Source organism: Aquila chrysaetos, chromosome 8 (assembly GCF_900496995.4).
Source record: "Aquila chrysaetos chrysaetos chromosome 8, bAquChr1.4, whole genome shotgun sequence".
Classification (NCBI taxonomy): domain Eukaryota; kingdom Metazoa; phylum Chordata; class Aves; order Accipitriformes; family Accipitridae; genus Aquila; species Aquila chrysaetos.
The window spans coordinates 26,414,011-26,430,749 of record NC_044011.1 but is presented as its reverse complement, the minus strand read 5'-3'; the positions used below and the strand labels follow the sequence as shown (position 1 = coordinate 26,430,749).

The 16,739-nt window shown below is 48.1% G+C and overlaps 1 protein-coding gene across 6 annotated transcripts in view; it reads right to left on the bottom strand.

Annotated features, from left to right (window-relative positions):
• Positions 1-16,739, bottom strand: part of B3GNT2 (UDP-GlcNAc:betaGal beta-1,3-N-acetylglucosaminyltransferase 2) — a 99,504-nt gene that overhangs the window by 19,072 nt on the left and 63,693 nt on the right. The window contains exon 1 of one of the 6 annotated variants that reach the window (XM_030023304.2): positions 7,344-7,456. The exons of 1 other annotated variant lie outside the window; for it this stretch is intronic. The gene's annotated coding sequence lies outside the window, so the exon portion shown is untranslated. Of the gene's footprint in view, positions 1-3,612; positions 3,850-4,171; positions 4,814-7,343; positions 7,457-16,739 lie in introns of those variants that run through there. 4 more of the 6 variants (XM_030023300.2, XM_030023302.2, XM_030023303.2 and 1 more) reach the window with 4 other exon arrangements.

Here is a 16,739-nt window from a genome sequence, read left to right as displayed (position 1 = left end):
TACGTACTCATCTTTTAAGTCCTAAAAGGCCTAATGAAATCAGTGAAAAAGATGGAAGTACAGGATCAAGCCCAAGATACCTGTCAATTCCTCCTATGTAAGAAGCACAATGCGCCTGAACAGATTCGAGATATTTATTCCCCAACTTTCAGTTAGTGACTTGTTCACTAAAATAATGGGAAGAGCCTGTATTTCAATATATCATCATCATCATCATCTTTCCTGGTTATTTTTTGCTGGTTTTTAAACACATAAGGATTGTGCAATGCAACTGTGAAGTAGTAGCAGACCAATCAAAACACTTAAATATGTATTTGTGAGGTCAGAACATGGCATAACAGGGAGATTACATTAGTAATTTTTGTTAACTACGTTCACAGGCACAAATTCTTCTCTAAACCATGCGAAGCACTTGTCTGAATACACCCTACAACGTACAAGAAACATCAAGTACTAATCCCATGATTTCTCATGCACACGACCACAACCACCCCACGTTCTTCCTAAACTAATTGTTAACACTTTGGTTAAAAGTGTTATTTTACAAACAACCATCAGGGCTTAAAATTGGGTATACCTGAAAAAGATTTTAAAAGTCTAAATTTGAAAAGCAAGTGGATGCCTAGTTGCTTCAAAATTACTTATGTACTTCTACTATATAGTAATAGAAAATAAATAGACATACTAGGAAAAAAATCCCAAACTGACAACCTACGAAAGGGACAAAGATGGTTTCAAGCTTTTGGAAGGTGATCAATCCTAATGGCCTTCCAGAAATATTAACATGAAAACCAGACAAGTTGAAAGGCTGATTATTAAAATAATATACAACTTTTTTCTATATTCTGTGTTTTCTACAAAAACACACCAATCAAACTAAAAATTATACAGTTTAAGAAGCTTTAAGCGTGTGACAAACCTACAAGAAACCTACCAGGCTCTACTATTTAGGGTGCAAATGCTTCAACTGAAAAAGAAGAAATCAATGCGATTTTTACAGCAGGAAACACAACCGAATCCAGTAAAATAGAGAGATCTGGAATATCAATGCTTGATGCATTTCTGACAGCTGCTCAGTCACTTTCCCTCAAAACCCACAAGTCTGACAGCACACAGAAAAAGCCCATCAAGTAACTAGCTTTGTGAAGTTTCACAAGCTGTCTGAAGTAAAGATTTTACAAGATAATTTGACACATATTTGTCAAAAAGTCATCTGCTGAAAAAGAACAAGTTACCAAAGAAGTTAGCTGAGGATTTTAATTGATACTGTTCAATACTTTTCCTCTCCTTTAGTTAATTTGGAGAAATATGGCTACATAGATTTCAGTCAAGTATGCATGTCAATGACAAGCCATTCCTGCTTCTTGACTGTTGTGATAATGACAACATTGGCTGTGGTAGGAGACATATGACTACGTCCTATGTTTCAACATGATCAGCACTGACATAGACTGTCTTTTATCATCACCTTTTGTTCTCCTTCAAGTGGGTTCACACAGCCAACAGGAAAAATCACTATCAGAGCTAGTCCCAGTACAAAAATAGCTGCACCAGGTGGCAGTAAAATGACAATTGCTGAGGGTCTTCGCATTGACAAGTCACCATGGAGGACTACCCCTCTAAAAGGCTTGATTCTCCAAGGAGTCTGATGGGTCGGCAAGAAGATGAAGATTCAAATCCTGCATTTTTTCCGTCCATATACAGTGTAACTTATTCATGCAGACAATTGCATATATTTGTCAGCATAGAAGACAAAACCACTTTATCCAGTTCTCATTTTTCATCAAAGCCTTTCTGAGCACTACTTTTATACTGATCTCCTCAGCAGCATCTTCATTACCCAGAAGTATTCAAAAAATTTAGGAGGAGCTTACAGGCAAGAATAACAAAATGTGACCACCAGTGACATTGTGTTCATTAGGAACAATCCCTAGGGAGATTAGTGAGATGTATCTATTATGAGACAGAGCATTGGACAGCTAGCTAGCACTCCCAGTCATCTAATGCATGACCTTCAAAACAAGTCCCTTCAGCAGCGTTACCTTGCTGCTGTACCTCATTTTCCTCCATTTCCCTCATCTATTTATTGGACATGGGGAAAAGAAACAAGCAAAAATCCAAGCAAAACCAGTCTACAGATGACAAAATTACTTAAAACAAATTCTAATTTTTGATTACTTTATGCAGTGTCTGTAGCTTCCTTATAGCCGTACAACAGTATTGCACAACATCTCAGGTAAAAAAGCCACACATTCAAAGCACGGAGCAAAATCAGGGTTTCCTTTAAGCTAAAAGATTTTGATTCTAACTGATAGCATTATATTTTTTAAGTATACGACAAACGTTCTATATTTTAACTCATCTCCACTGCAATATTGCTTTTTAAACAGCCTATTCTCTTTTCAAGTTGTTCATGGCCCTGGAAAAAAACATTAGAAATTACATCTGCTGAACAAGAAAAGCTGATTCTCCGTTTTGTTTCCTTCGTGCATTTGGTAATGATTTGGAGCTAATTCAACTCCCCCGGTGGTATCAACAGGCATTAGGCTGGGTCACTAAGGTGACAAGGTAGCCACTGTCAGCAGCCAGTTCCTCGGCTTGTCATCTGAACAAAGTGCCAACTGTACCACTCACCGGAGTGTCATCTGCTCCCCTCACCCCACCCACATACACACCCCTCCATGACAGCATGAAAATATGACGCAAAAGCGGAACTGCAAGAACATGAAACCGTTGTAAGCAACTCTGAAAGAGAACTAAATTCGAGACTGTCTCACTTTAAGACAGAGGAGGAATAATTAACCAGAAATTTCCTCAAAGGAGAGCGCTATAATCATGTTTCCTCAACAACTTTCAGATTATATATTTAGCATGTAATTTTATGCATACATCCTTCCACATCCAGATTAAACTCTTTTATGCCCAAACCCACTTTCTGTGTCCAAAATAATTAAAAAAAAAACCCAAACCAACAAAAAAACAGGGGAAAAAAACCCAACTGAACCAAGTAAACTCTTAATTTGCATAGTTAAAACTAAACATTAGTGTTTAATAATCAACTCCAACAGCACTGAGCATTTTAGGTAGTTGGACTAAAGGGTTACTCAAGTAACTTTCACCATAAATTTTTGCAGGATGACTAATGAATTGTGAGCTCCAGTTTGGCCACAATCACTGCGAATAACGAATAACCTGAAGTCCCCTCCTGACAGGGTACAGTATGTCTCAGGAAGTTTGAAGGACTAAAAAGCATCATCTCGTGCAGAAGCACATACATTCAGGCCAAGTCTAGCAAAAATATAATTTTCACCCTTTCAGGTTCACTGAAGTCCATACTTTAGAGCCACCACCTCAGCACTATACTGTAACAGCAAAATCCTAACGCTGCGCAGATACTAATAATTAACGTACTCGGTTAAAGCCTGCTAATTAGCGGACCCCACGAGCCGTGCGAGTCTTCCAGCTCTGCCACCACCCCCGAAGAAAATCTGACGGGCGCTACCGTGCCCGCGTCCTCCCCTCTGCTTCTCTCCTCCAGCCAAGGAGAGGATTGCAGCAGCACCCAGCACTGCAGCAACCCTACGTCTTAGGTTTTCTCTGGAAAAAGCTCACGGTTTCAGCACCAACTCCTCCTCCCCACTTTTAAAAAAAAAAAAAAAAAAAAAGCGAAGACGACAAACATACGGTCATTTAACTCGGCTGAGCTGGCCTAAGTTTCATCCATGCCAACACATTGCGCCTCTGCCTCGCTCTCACCGAGTTTGTTGCAACATGTGCCGGCTGCCGATGCTCCTGTGCGCCAGGATAGATGTTTCGCATCCGCGTGGTTTAACCCCACCCTTTCCACCGCCTGTCACCTCCCCCATCGGGGGGAAAAAAAAAAAAAAAAAAAAAAAGGCACCCAAAATTCCAAATAAATATATGCGTCTCCGACCGCTCGCACCGCCCCCACCTCCGCCCGCCAGCTTGTAGCTGTCAGTACACAAATAAGCTAGGGGCTACGAGGAAGAAAACCCTCACGATCTAGAAAACGAGAGGAGGTAAAAATTAAGTTAAAAAAATTATTTATTTTTTCCCCGCCCCTCCTCAGCCGTTTTCGCAGCGCCGACGCCCCCCGGCCCGAGGAGGCTGCGCTGGCGGGGTCGGCAGCCGAGCCCCCTCACGCACGTACCTTGCCAGGCTGCCGCGGGTCTCCGCCGGGGTTCTTCCTGCTGCCGCCTCCACATCCACCATGCTTTTGTCCGGCCGCGGGCTGCCTCTACGCGGTGGGGGTCCCTCCCCCCCACCCCCGGCGCCGGCCTGCCGCCCTACCACGGCCCCAGCTGCCGGCGGGGCTCCATGCCGCCGCCGCCGCGCTCCGCCAGCCCCCGCAGCGGGCGGAGGCTCCGCACCTGAGGACGATGCCGGGGCGGCGCCGAGGCAGCCACGGAGGGCCCGTCCCGTCCCCTACCCCGCGGGACGGCGCTCGCAGCCGCCGCCGCTCTCTCCTCAGGGCCGGCCGCGACGCGCCCCGGCGGAGGTGCGACCCCGCGGCGGCCCGAGCGGGGCTGGGAGCGAGAGGAAAAGCGATGCGGGGTGGGGGAAGGAGAACAGCCCCAAATGAAGCGCTCCGGGCTCCGGCAGCCGGGGGGGGGCGGGGGGCGAGGCGGGCCGGCCGTTGGAGGGGACGGGAAGCGCCTCACTTGTTGCCCTGTGGCAGAGCTGCGCGCCCGCCTTCCCGCTCGTCACGCGCGCCGCCGCGCACGAGCGAGCGAGCGAGCGCGCGCGCACACACCGCCCGCCGCCTACCCGGCCAGGCGCCGCCGCGCAGCAGCGCGAGCCCCCGCGGCTCGCACCACGCGCTGCAGGCGAGGTTGGGGGGGGTGAAGGGGGGGGGCGGGCCGGGGGACGAGGCACTGAGCGCGGCACTCCCGCTTAAGCCCCGCCTCTGTCCGGCCGGCGGCGCAGCGGATTGGCGGGGCCGCGCGGCGTGGGGCCGGGCGGGGCACGTGGGACGTGGGCGGGGGAGGAGGGGGGCTCCCTGCGCGCCGTCTGGCCCCGGTCGTCCCCGCGGTTGCCGGACTGTCGTGTCCCTGAGGAGACGGGCGGGCGGGCGGAGGGGGGAGGCCTGGCACTGCCGCCTCGCCGGCTCCTTCCCTAGCAGGACACAGTCTACCCACCAACCCCCGCCACCCCACGGCTTGGGACACTGTGCTTCGCCACCCTGCCCCGCGGAGCTGCCCATCCCCACATCCCGACCCCGCCGCCATGGCGGCTGCCCGCAGCCCCACCTCCCATCCGCCATGCGCTCCCTCGACGCCTCACCCCTTCCCTGAGGCAAAACACCCCGAGAAGGGGTAATTGGTGTCCCCCAGGTGTCCGCAGACACCCATAGCTCGCTACAAAACACATCAGCGCTGACGGTTGGCACAGGAGGGAGGTGTCACCCGGGGGCTCCCCCCCAAGAGGAAGGCACCTGGTTTGGGGGCCATTTCCACAGGGAGGCAGCAGCACTTGACCCGGCAGAAAGGCACACACCAACACGTTTATGTCTGCCAGCTTCATTGGCAGGAGAAGGTGAGGTGGCACCTCCTTCCCTCCCTCCTGCAATAATAAAAACACGTTTTCTGAGGTAAATACCTTCTAGTTTTACAGGCTGGCGGTCTCTCATGGTCACAGGGGCAGCTGGTTGCGGCTACAAAACATCTTTATGACAATGTTCATTCCTTTGGTTTTTTCCACGTGGCATCAAGCAAAAGAAGAAAAACCCCAGCCATGCTGAAAAATGCTGTTCCACATCACTTATTAAAAATGTTTCTCCTTTTTAAGCAAGGTAGTTGCAACTGGCTCAGCTTTACGTGGTAGTCCACAAAGCTTTTGTTACTGAGTCCAGGAGGGAGAAGAAAAGGACTGGTTTAGGCTGTCAATGTTTCCCTTAGTAAGTTTCTGAAAGTTTCAGATTCTGGAAATTTGCCCTGCAGAGCTGATACTAATCAGGCATGACTCACTCATTAGTAACCCTCTTTTTTTTTTTTGTTGCTTGCTTACTTGCTAAATTGATGAGACTACAAATCCTGGCCAAACATCCCTACTGAAACAAACTAGAGAAATCTCTGAGACTCAGGATGCTTACTGAAATAAAACATAAATATGTGTGCTGTTACAGCAAGGAGTACAGTCTTCAGTCTCATTGTGGCCAGATCAATAGCAACCGGCAGACAGATTTACAGTTCCTATGGACTGTGAACCTCACAGCTTTTTGCCCTATACAGGAAGAAAATGAACACATGTCATTTGTTTCTATTTTTAGCACCTACATTCTCAATCCAATATAAGGAGAGGCCCAACCACAGCAATTATCTCAATGTCACCTGGCACAGTCATTTAAAAACTGTTTTCACTGCAAAGGGAGAGGTAAACGTGTCGCCACGATCCATGAAAATACGTGTTTATGCACTTCCATTTTACAGCACTCATTTTTGCCAAGATTCAGTAGCTGATGTGCACAGCCATAAACACTACTGGTTTGGTAAACAACATGAGTATCCACAGCACGTACTGAGCTCCCCATACTCTGGGTCATTAAATATTGGAGCCCATAGAAAACCTGCAGTGAGTCTCCTGGAGCTCTCCAAAATATCATTTGGGAGTCCGGAAGGAACGTCCCCGTCCACGATGCATTGGGAGGGACACTGCATATTTCATTCCTCTTGAAATATTTATATATGTGCTTCACGTTTGAGTAAAGCTGTCCTTTTCATCAAAGTAGAAAGATTACAGCACAGGGAGGAATTACCCTAAATCGGCAAGCATCTTTGTCCATTAAGTAACACAAGGCTCGAAAGGAGAATTAAGCGTCTGGCAGCCAGGATCTTGGCTCCACTGCATGGGAGATTTCATAACAATATGTTTTGAGATCAATTAAAAAAAAAGGAAAACAAAAATCAACTAGAATAGCGTGTCACATAACACTGGGTGCTGAGGAGCCTGGAAAAGCACATTAAAGCCAAAAAGTTTGGATGATGGTGAAATGGCCTGCTGTCTTTGGGGAAAGACGTTTCTCCCTCCTCCTGGTCCCACACCCACGGCCGTGCCTGCTCCTCTGTAATCGCACCGACTCAGCTGGTCACGGGGCTGCATTGTGAAACCTTGAGGGGGGGGAGGTGTTTTAATCCAAATATATTCCCTGATCCAATTGGCAGCCAAGCCTCAAAAATTAGCTGAAAGGGGGAAAATACCTAGACCCAACATTGCCACTGAGCAAACGTATTTTCAAACCACTGCCTAACTGCGATGCCCCCGCTGTGCTCGGTGCAGCTACACCCTAAAAACCACAGTGAGGAGTAAGGCAGGAGCTCACTTACCAGCCCTGCTCCCCCCGAGTGCAGGCAGCTCGACCTTCCCTGAATCTGTGCACCACGTCGGGCAAAGTGTTAAGCCTGGGGAGGTTTCCCGCCTGATGCTGCCAGTTAACAGGTGCCAGCAGGAGTAACAGTGAGCGTAGCACTGTCCTGGGGCAGGGGCTGCAGGGCTTCGGTGTGCCTCAGCCTGCTACAATGGTACGAAAACTGGTCCAGCTCTAAACTCAAATCTCCTCTGTCAATCGTCAGGTTTAATAAAGTCTCATTAGCACAAAATCCTCCCATGAAGCAACTCTCCCCCCAGCCTGCCGTGACATCCTCCTCTCAGGCTTCACTCCAAAGCAGCCTCCTTCCCTCCCGCCCCATGCAGTCTCGTTGGGCCCAGGACCACCCCCCCGTACATCCCTGTCCCCAACGGGGTTTACGGGACGGGGCGAGCATGCTAGCTAACACAGGCTAACCAACTCCTTTGCAAAGCGAGATAGTGGGGAAGCTCACGTTGAAGACAGCCCACCTTATTTAAACCAGCCTCCTTTCCATACCTCTCTCTGCCTGCAGTGGCTAGCGTGGCGTAACGCTAAGCCCACGCCAGCACCCCATCTTGTTTAGAAGCACCTTGGTCACTCTCAGATTGATATGTATTTTATTTTATTTTTATCTCTTTCTCCCTTTTCAGCAGGTCCTGTTGCTTACAGCCACAGACAGGAGGCAACAACACTGTCAAGCAAGGATGCAAATCAACCTGATGCCCCGCCATCCTGTGTTATGACCTGATACAACCTTATACATTAACAGGAACTGGTTCCTAACAGTACCCAGACATGCTGTTCCCAAGCTTTTGTTGTTGTTGTTGATGTTGTTGCTTTGACAGGGCCTGCTGGGAAAGAGGATTTGGCATCCAGCTGTTGAGACAGGTAGTGGGGTGCCAGATTAAAAGGAGTAACCTCATAAAAATACACTTTTTAAAGCACTGACAATGGAGCAGACACTAATTACATCTGCCAGTGTGACTTTCAGGGAGTACGGTCCCTGGGCCACCTCCAGCATGCACGGTAGGATGAAGCAGGACATGAGGGACCGCATCTAAACACAGATGTACAACCTCTCCTGGATGGCTGGTTGTGCTTGGGTGAAACTAAGGAAGCCCTGAAAAATTTGATTTTAAAGTTGTTCTGCAGTTTGCTTCGTTAGAAAGGAAGCAGGATTTTAATGTTTCAGGTCTGTAAAGCTGAGCTTTGTTACAGCCACAGTAGTAAATTGTTGATATTTTTGTTGTTCATCTGAGAAAGAGAGCAAATGCTTTTGATTGCAGCTGTTGTCAGTGGCACATACACACTTTAATTTGGTCTAAATCTGGAATAACTTTTTTGCCTACATATTAAAAAATACTACCTTCACTCAGCATCGTGATGCAAATTATTAGACCCAGTGTACAGCCCTTGCAGTGAGTTGCAGAGCATCAAACATTTCTCAAGGGCTGATTACAGGGAAGTTGTGCGTTGAGGGCATTGGTGTCGTGTCACTTGGTGACACGAATTCTTGTTGCCTGATTTTTTCCGTAGGTAGTGTGATATGCATGACAGCCAGAAAAGAGAGTCTTTTAAAAGGATTCAACTCTCATTTTTTATCAAGTTCAAAATCGTTTCTTTTTTTTCCAGGCTATTTATTCATTGCTGTCATAGCAATTGGGTTCACTGGAATAAAAGCTGACTGGGGGGCTACCGCATTTACAGTTATGGAAATGAGCTACGTACATTGGCCTTTTCTCTAGCATTTGCCTGTTAATTAATAATTGGTACATTGCCAGGAGCAAAGGAGAAGTAGGAACGAGTCCCAGGTTATAAAATCATCAAGGTTATCTTGCTCTTCCTGTTTCACAGTAGCAAAGCAAGAGCGAGAGAGGTCAGACACAGCCAGGTTGCGTGGAGATGGGGCCCGGCCACGGGGTGCTCACCCCTGGGGGCCATGGGCTGCTCTCCTCGGGGTGACATGTCGCAGTGCGTCCTGTCCTGCCCCGCCACGTCTCCTGGGCTTATTGCAGCAGCTGCAGGCACATCTTCCCCCAGCTACCGGAAAGCAGTGGACACAGGATTTTCCCTTGAATCTGTGTATTGCCGGGGATTCCCAGGTACCTGCTTGCAGCCACCCTTGTGAACATGGTCAGTGCCTCCTCCCCCGCAGCAGCTCGCCGTGAGGGACCAGCACCCACCTCATCAGAAACACTGACTAGCTCCTTCCCACAGGGAGCACCTGTAAGTCCAGCATGGCTGGTAGTCATTGACATTATGGAAGTGCTTGGCCCAGACCCCTCACACCACATCCCGTAACATTAATGACATCTCTTAGCACCACAGCTCCTGCACCAAAGTGTGCACCCGCTGCCTGGGCCAAAAATACTGCTGGCTGCAGGCACACACGTACTGAAATGCTTCCCCACCTCTCTCTTGTAAATACTCACCTAATTCTCCTGGGTCAAATGCCTCTGTAAGGCCAGTGCAGCTGGAATTAATTTTCTGCGATGGACCAAAGCTTATCCAGGACACAGGTCTATCTGATTTTTGTGGACAGACTGGTGTGGCTAGAGGACACCTGGAAAGCATGGGACTAACCTGAGTGTGCTTCTGTGACCAAGGAGGATAAGAAAGCAAGATAAGAGGTTAGAATTTAAATAATAACAGGAGCCTAAAGACTGTTCCTGCGGTATTCAAGCACTGTAGCAGCAACCCTGATTTTCAAACACTGAAGATAAGAAAAAATAAAAATGCAAAGATGACGTACAATTGGAGCTGGAGCATCTCAGTTCCTCCAGGAACAAACCTGTTTCTTCCCACCCAAATGTTTGAGCCTGGAATTCAGCCAAGCAAAGAGCCTCTCCCACAGTAGGCAAGGTTTGTCAGCAAGGCTTGCCAGCAACCTGAACACAACATTTCAGTGGTCTCCTCACACAGTCGTTTCCCACACTTTCTCCCCCTGACACATGCATGCAAACCAGCCCAGCAAGAACAGTTGCTACAGAGCTGTTTTGCTCCACTTCCCTTTGTTTTCATGCCTTGGTGAGATGGGGGAGATGCGAGTGGTATGTTCAGCTTTGGCCAAAACACTCAAGTTGAAGAGATTGGCACATCTATCCATGTCCCCCGAACGCCACTTTTTTTTTGGAGCATTGCAGCTTGCTCTTGCAGGCAAAGCAGGGCAGGATAGTGATGGGGGAAAGGAACTCACCCCTGCTATGTTGTGTGCTGTCATTTGCAAGCTGTGGGCAGAGCTGCATTGTGCTCATATTGATTCACATTTGCCAAGAATAATTACTCTCTCAGCTGCTTGGATTAAAGTCAGTGTTTCCCTGCTCTAGAAGGACATACCTGCCTTTTTCAGACAAAGGCTGTGGTAACTAACAGCATTTTCCTCCCACTGAGGCTCCTTTTCCTTGCAGACAGAAGGCACAGCAGTGCAGAGTGCAGGCAAGAGGATGGAGAAGAATCCACTTGAATTCCAGCTTCTGTATCAGCAGAAACCAGACAATAATTATTTTGCAAACACCAAAAAAGCCCGCTACGTACAAAACATCTTTTTTGTGTCCTGGAAATGCGAGCCCCTTACACCTCTCCTTACCTCGGTTCAGAGGCATCCTACAGTGTTTTGCAGCAACACCTGAAGAGCTGCAAAACTGGAAACTGCCAGGCAGCAGAGGCTGCAGCCGAGTCTCTTTGAAGGTGAGAAAACTGTTTATACTTAGGAAAAAATGTACTGGACCTGCTTCAGCTGAACTGCTTCCATTTTGCTTTTATTTTTTAGCAGCAGCAGTTTTAAGCACCAGCAAAATCCCATCTGTGGGAAAATCACCAGTCCTCACATGTCACTTAGATTTTTTAAACCATCTTGAAATCTCCTGGACAAGGCTCTGCTGCTTGAGTTCCCTTGGACGCTCACAGTGCCAGCTTGGGTAAGGCAACCCCAATTAAAACCAGTCCTGTATCTGGAAGGGTGCCGACGTCCAAGCTGTCTGTTTCTGGGTGGCAAAGAAAACTAAGCCAACACCGTACGCAGGAGGTTTTTAAAGATGCTCCCAACCTTTTGGCAAAGTGCTTGCAGCCACCACTGGAATAAAATCCTGCTCAGCCCACAGGGGTTGCAGACCAGCAGCGGGGGCACTGCAAGTGTTTTGCCACCAGGGCTTGGGGCTGGCACTCCTCACTGAGGGCTCCTCCTTTGGGTGGCATGAGCAGAAGGGTCTCCAAAACCAGGGTGAGGAGAGTGGCCCTGTCTCAAGGGGATAGCGGTGGCTCGCTCCTGGAGCTCCAGGGTTGGGGTGGGACCTAACTGGGCTGTTTTGAATCTCCCTCCAAGGCACTCATCAGGCCCTATCCAGAGGGAGATTTGTGCCAGCTCTTTGGGGACCCTGGCAGGACAGCAGTTACAAGCCCTGGTTTCAGTCCCGCTGCTCCCTGCATCCTCTGTGCCAGCCCCTGGGTACAGGCACCCTTCCAGCACATTGGGCACCCAGCTTGCAGAGCACCCAGGGGCCTCACTCCCTGCTCCGCACCATCCAGCTGCTGATGGCTTCTCGCAGGCACTCAGGGCTCATCTGATTTCCCCCAGGCCCCGCAGTTCCCCTGTAACCTTTTTACGTGTATATATGCTCATAAAAGCCACCTCGGAGGCCACAGGCTATTTGCTGTGCTGCATTGCTGAGTTACACTCACTTACTACTGCCCGGACCTCATTGCACTGAGCGGAGGCCAGCAGTATCACCTGGGGTGCAGGATGTGGCCCCCAGTGTATCAGAATTACAATATATCAAAGGAGATTAGAAAGCTTTTATCTTGTTATTGTAGGATCTGCAGATAAACTTCAGAAATAAAAAACAGGGCAAAGGGAAATTAAATAATCCACATATCTAGTTTTAATATCCAGCCTCTTACCTACGGGTGACTGAAATATGACCTGGAGGGAAGATACCTCCTGAATTAGGGACTGAGATCAGCAACATAATCAGAATAAATGAAGGGTTTTCTTCATGCTGCTCAATGGAGAAATCCCTCTGACGTGGATGTGCTCACTATAAATAAATAAAACTTCAGAAACCAGCACGCAGCACAGATGAGATCTAGCCTCGTAAATTAGTAAACCACTGCCCCATGTACGAAATCACTGCAGGTTTTGTGCCTGATTCTGTACATATTTAACCTCCCCCATGTAAATAGTCCTCTGAAGTTAATGGAGCTGTACTAATTTGCAATGGCTGGGGATTAAGCCGTCGGGGTTAAGCATTTCTGCCAGCTCTGATTGCAGCACATTGTAGTTACAGGGCTGTAGGTTGACGCTGCAATGTTCCTGCTTTGGAAAAAAACCATCCGTTGCCATTACACTGTGTTGCCGGCGGCCCCATGGCGCAGCCCAGGTACAAGCACGCTCCCTTCACAGGCCACGTCCTCGGACAGAGAAATCCCATTCCTGCCCTGCAGAGGAGGGTGCAGACATTTTGTTGGATACCACAACATAAAGCTCATTTCTCTCTTTCATTCTCACTGGGGACATGCCAATGTTTTCCAGAGACCGTTTCCTTACTATTATGCTGCTTGCAAGCATCTTAATTTAAATCGCATTATAGATGCACCAAGGCAAAATGATCTATCCACAGCCTAAATAATAAACTGGAGTGAAAACATCCTTGGGCTGCGAGAGGCTAGAACAAGCACTAACTGAAATGTATAAACTTACATAACATTATTTATAGAAAGCAGCCCGGTTGTCAAAGGCCCCAAGAGAGATGGAACATGGGAATGTTTGTTCTCCCCGCAAAGAAAAATTAATTATGTAAGTTTATAAATTCCAGTTGCTTTGCTTGCTCATCTCCTGATGTGCCTAAGGACTGCTTGAAAGGTATTTATGGTTCCCGGCTGCTGCTTCTTGATGGCATTTTTTAACCTTGTACTTCTGCAATGCTGTTGCCTCGTAGGATCTTGGAGCGGCGGATTAGCTTTACACACTGTGTTCCTTGGCCATAGAAAAATGCAGATTTGTCCTGAGTTTCTGCAGTAGCAAATTTATTTTAAGGGTGTGCCTGGAGGAGGCCAGGGCTCACCAAGCCCCTAGATATTTTGTGAAGGGTGGTGGGGCAGCTGCCTTGTTTTGGGAGCATTGGGAGAGCCCTGAGCCATTTGCAGGCAGCTGGGATCAAACGGACACCTCTCTCAGCTTGAACCTGCCATGGCTTTGCTTATTTTCTTCTTTCACTGCCAAGAACAGAGATGCCATGAAGACTCTAATGCTCTACATGGTTTGATTTGCAAGGCAGGAAGAGTGCCACTTATTACTAAAATGCACTATATCATATAATTTCCTGGTAATGCTGTATTTGGCCAGGGCTGCCAACTGGCCAGAAAGCTCAGGAAATATGGCAAAGAAACTATGTATCATCAAACCCAAATGATCAATGTTTCCTCCCAGGCTCCGCTCAGAAGCACTATGGCTTTGGGTTCTGTGCTGCGATTGCTGTTTTTCCCCCCATCCACCCCTGTAAACTGTCACTCCTCAAGGGTCTGAGACACTTGCCAGCATCCAAAAATGCCATTTATTCAATTACCTGGTTTTACATATTCTCCAATACCATCTCATTACAGAAGGTAATGGCTGAGTGCTGGAGTTTCAGCGTGGGCGGCCACTAAGTGAATTAAAATGCAAGGTCTATGTCACCTGCACTCAGGGGAGATAAGAAACAAGAAAACATCTTCGGAGAAATATTTCATACCTCCCTGTTGGCCGATGTCCTCTGAGAGCACCGCATTTCAGGGACCTCCCCTTGGGTCCTGCTTGCTGCAATAACGCTAAGGGCCACCGGCAAAATGCCCTGGGGCCAAACACCCCAGGCAGGCTCTCTGTCCCTGGCTGCCCCGGCCCCCTCCCTCTGACGTGATTTCAAACCCATTTTCCTGCAATTTCTTGCATTTCAAGATCTGCCTTGCTACCACCAAAAGAAAGGAGGAAGGGCAAGGGACAACAAGCTCAGGTGATATCCCAAAATAATCTTACCCAAGTGGTACTGGCAGTTCAGAGGTGGATTTGCACCAGATGAGGTTGCAGCTGCATCCCCCTTGCCACCCTTTCATGGGAGGTGGCACATCGTGTCCTCTGGGGACTCCGGTGGCCCTGGGGATCACCCATGGGATTCATGCTACTGGGAAAAGGCATTTTGGTTGGTGTACGTGTATCCCTTTTGAGGAAAGGGGGACTTGTCCACAGCTTTGGTGAGGCTTGGCTAAACCAGGGTGACTTTTATGGGTATAAACAACTTTATTTTGCTGCACTGAGGGAGAAAGCATCGATGGTGACAGCTGCCTGTCTCCCTGCACCATCACCTTTACCTGCTGACACAGTGAGGGAGGCCCAGGAGTGCAGTTCTGGCCTCCATGTTGGATTAATGGCACCCTGAGCCTTGCTTCCCCGGGATTTGCGAATAAATTAAGAGGCAGATTTTAACAGGCCCGGCTCCAAGGTGAGGAGTCGTCTGTTTTTTTCGGTCACAAGCCACATGAAACATAAGACATTAAGAGGTTGTCAGCGGCTGCTGCAAAGGACCACTGCATTCCCCCCTGCCCAGACGTCGCCATGAGGTACCGCCTTCTTAAAAAGGCTCCCTCTGTCCCCAGCACTGACTGAGCGCCTCTTTATAAATATTTGGAATAAATGAATAGACTGTTGAAATTCCCCAGAAGGCGAAGGAAACATTTCCGCGAGCAATGTGTGGCAAGCTTGAGTCATCAGGTAAAACTTCTCAGAGACTTGCGCATCTAGAAATGGTCAGTAAATATCTAAATCAGGAAATCTCCTCAGAAAAATGGTAAGCAATTTATTTTATCAATAGATAGCAAAGAACTGATGTACAGAAAAGAAAATCTCTCAAAATATCAACCAGTTTATCAAAAAGTTAAAGCACAATAAAATGTGGGGTTCATGGACTCCAGCGAAAACCCTCCTGTGAAACACAATAAAAGCAAAAACATTGATTCTGATATTTACACTTTCAAAAAGGACCTGTAAGAAAGAAAAATAAAAAAAGAAATGTAAAATAAAATGAGACTAAGTGACCTGAACAATGGGAAAGTAAATCAACACCTATATAAAATAAGTATGCCTCACCGTCTGCTGCTTTCCATGGCCCAAAGCTTTATGAAATACAGCGCTTGCTTGGCTTGGGTTTGGAAAAACCTGGTGTGCCTAAACTATTATTTTTTTCAAATACAGATATGCCTAGAAAAATACTCCAAAAAATCAGCAGTTCTTGGAATATGTGGACCAAGAAAAAAGAAAATTGCACTAAGAAGAATTGTCTTGCCAAGCAGAGAGCGAGTCCAGGGCTTTCCAATTGTGTAATGTGTGATTGAAGGTGACAGCACTTGCAGATATTTTAGGGAGCACCAGATCATAAACGAGTGGCAACTTGGAGGAATTCCCAGAAAACAAGAAGTGATTGCATGAATAAATTGCAGGGAATTTTAGTGGTCCAAAAGGTCACATCTGAGGAAGAACCTACTGAAGGTTGCAACAACATGTGGCTGCTGCTTCTGAGTCTTCAGTAAGAAGCAGCAGAGCTTGGAATGGGCTGCACATCTGGAGTTGCACATCTGGAGTCGTCACATACATGGTGCCAGAACTGCTGCAGCAGCTCTAGCGTACTGGAGGGCAAATCCACCATGGCTTCGGCAAGCTGTCACCCAGGAAAGCGCCAGCAAAAGTGGGACCGGAGGAAATTGCTGGTGCTGCTGGGTGCTCTCCCCTGCTTGAGCAGCATCTACCTGGATGCTCCCTGCCCTGCCTCCACCAGCGTGATGCAGGCTATATTAAATATCCAGACTTTGATTGAAACTAAGCCTGCCCCAGGCCAGTGGCACATGGCAGTCCCACTTGCAAGTGGTTTTTAGTTTTTAGTAGACCAGGAAGGATGGAGACCGGGCAGATTGCAGGCAGGTATACCTGCAGGGGGGCAGGTACAAAAGGGAGTTTTCTGAGGTTAAGGATATTGGAGTGTCGCATGAGTTGTGTCCCAGCTCCTTCCCTGGCTGCTTTTGAGGACCAGGCAGGGAAACCTCTCCCAGGTGGGACTCAGGCAGGTGCCCTCCTTCAGCCCTTCCTCCTGCTGCTTCCCCATCTCCCTCACTTTCCTCCTTTGGCTGTGCTGAGCTGCTCATGTCCCTGCTGTAAATCTACAAACTGCCGGCCAGGCTCGACTGGCAGCTCGGGGCACGCTGCCATGTGGCTGCTCCCCTGAAGGAAGGAGGAAGAGGAGGGGGAAGTGATGGCCCTGGTGTCACACTGCTGGCATGGCTTAGCATGCAGGCACAGGAGCTGGTGCCATGGCAGGCAGCAGTGGCCTCCAAAACAGTATGAGGCTCCTATGGC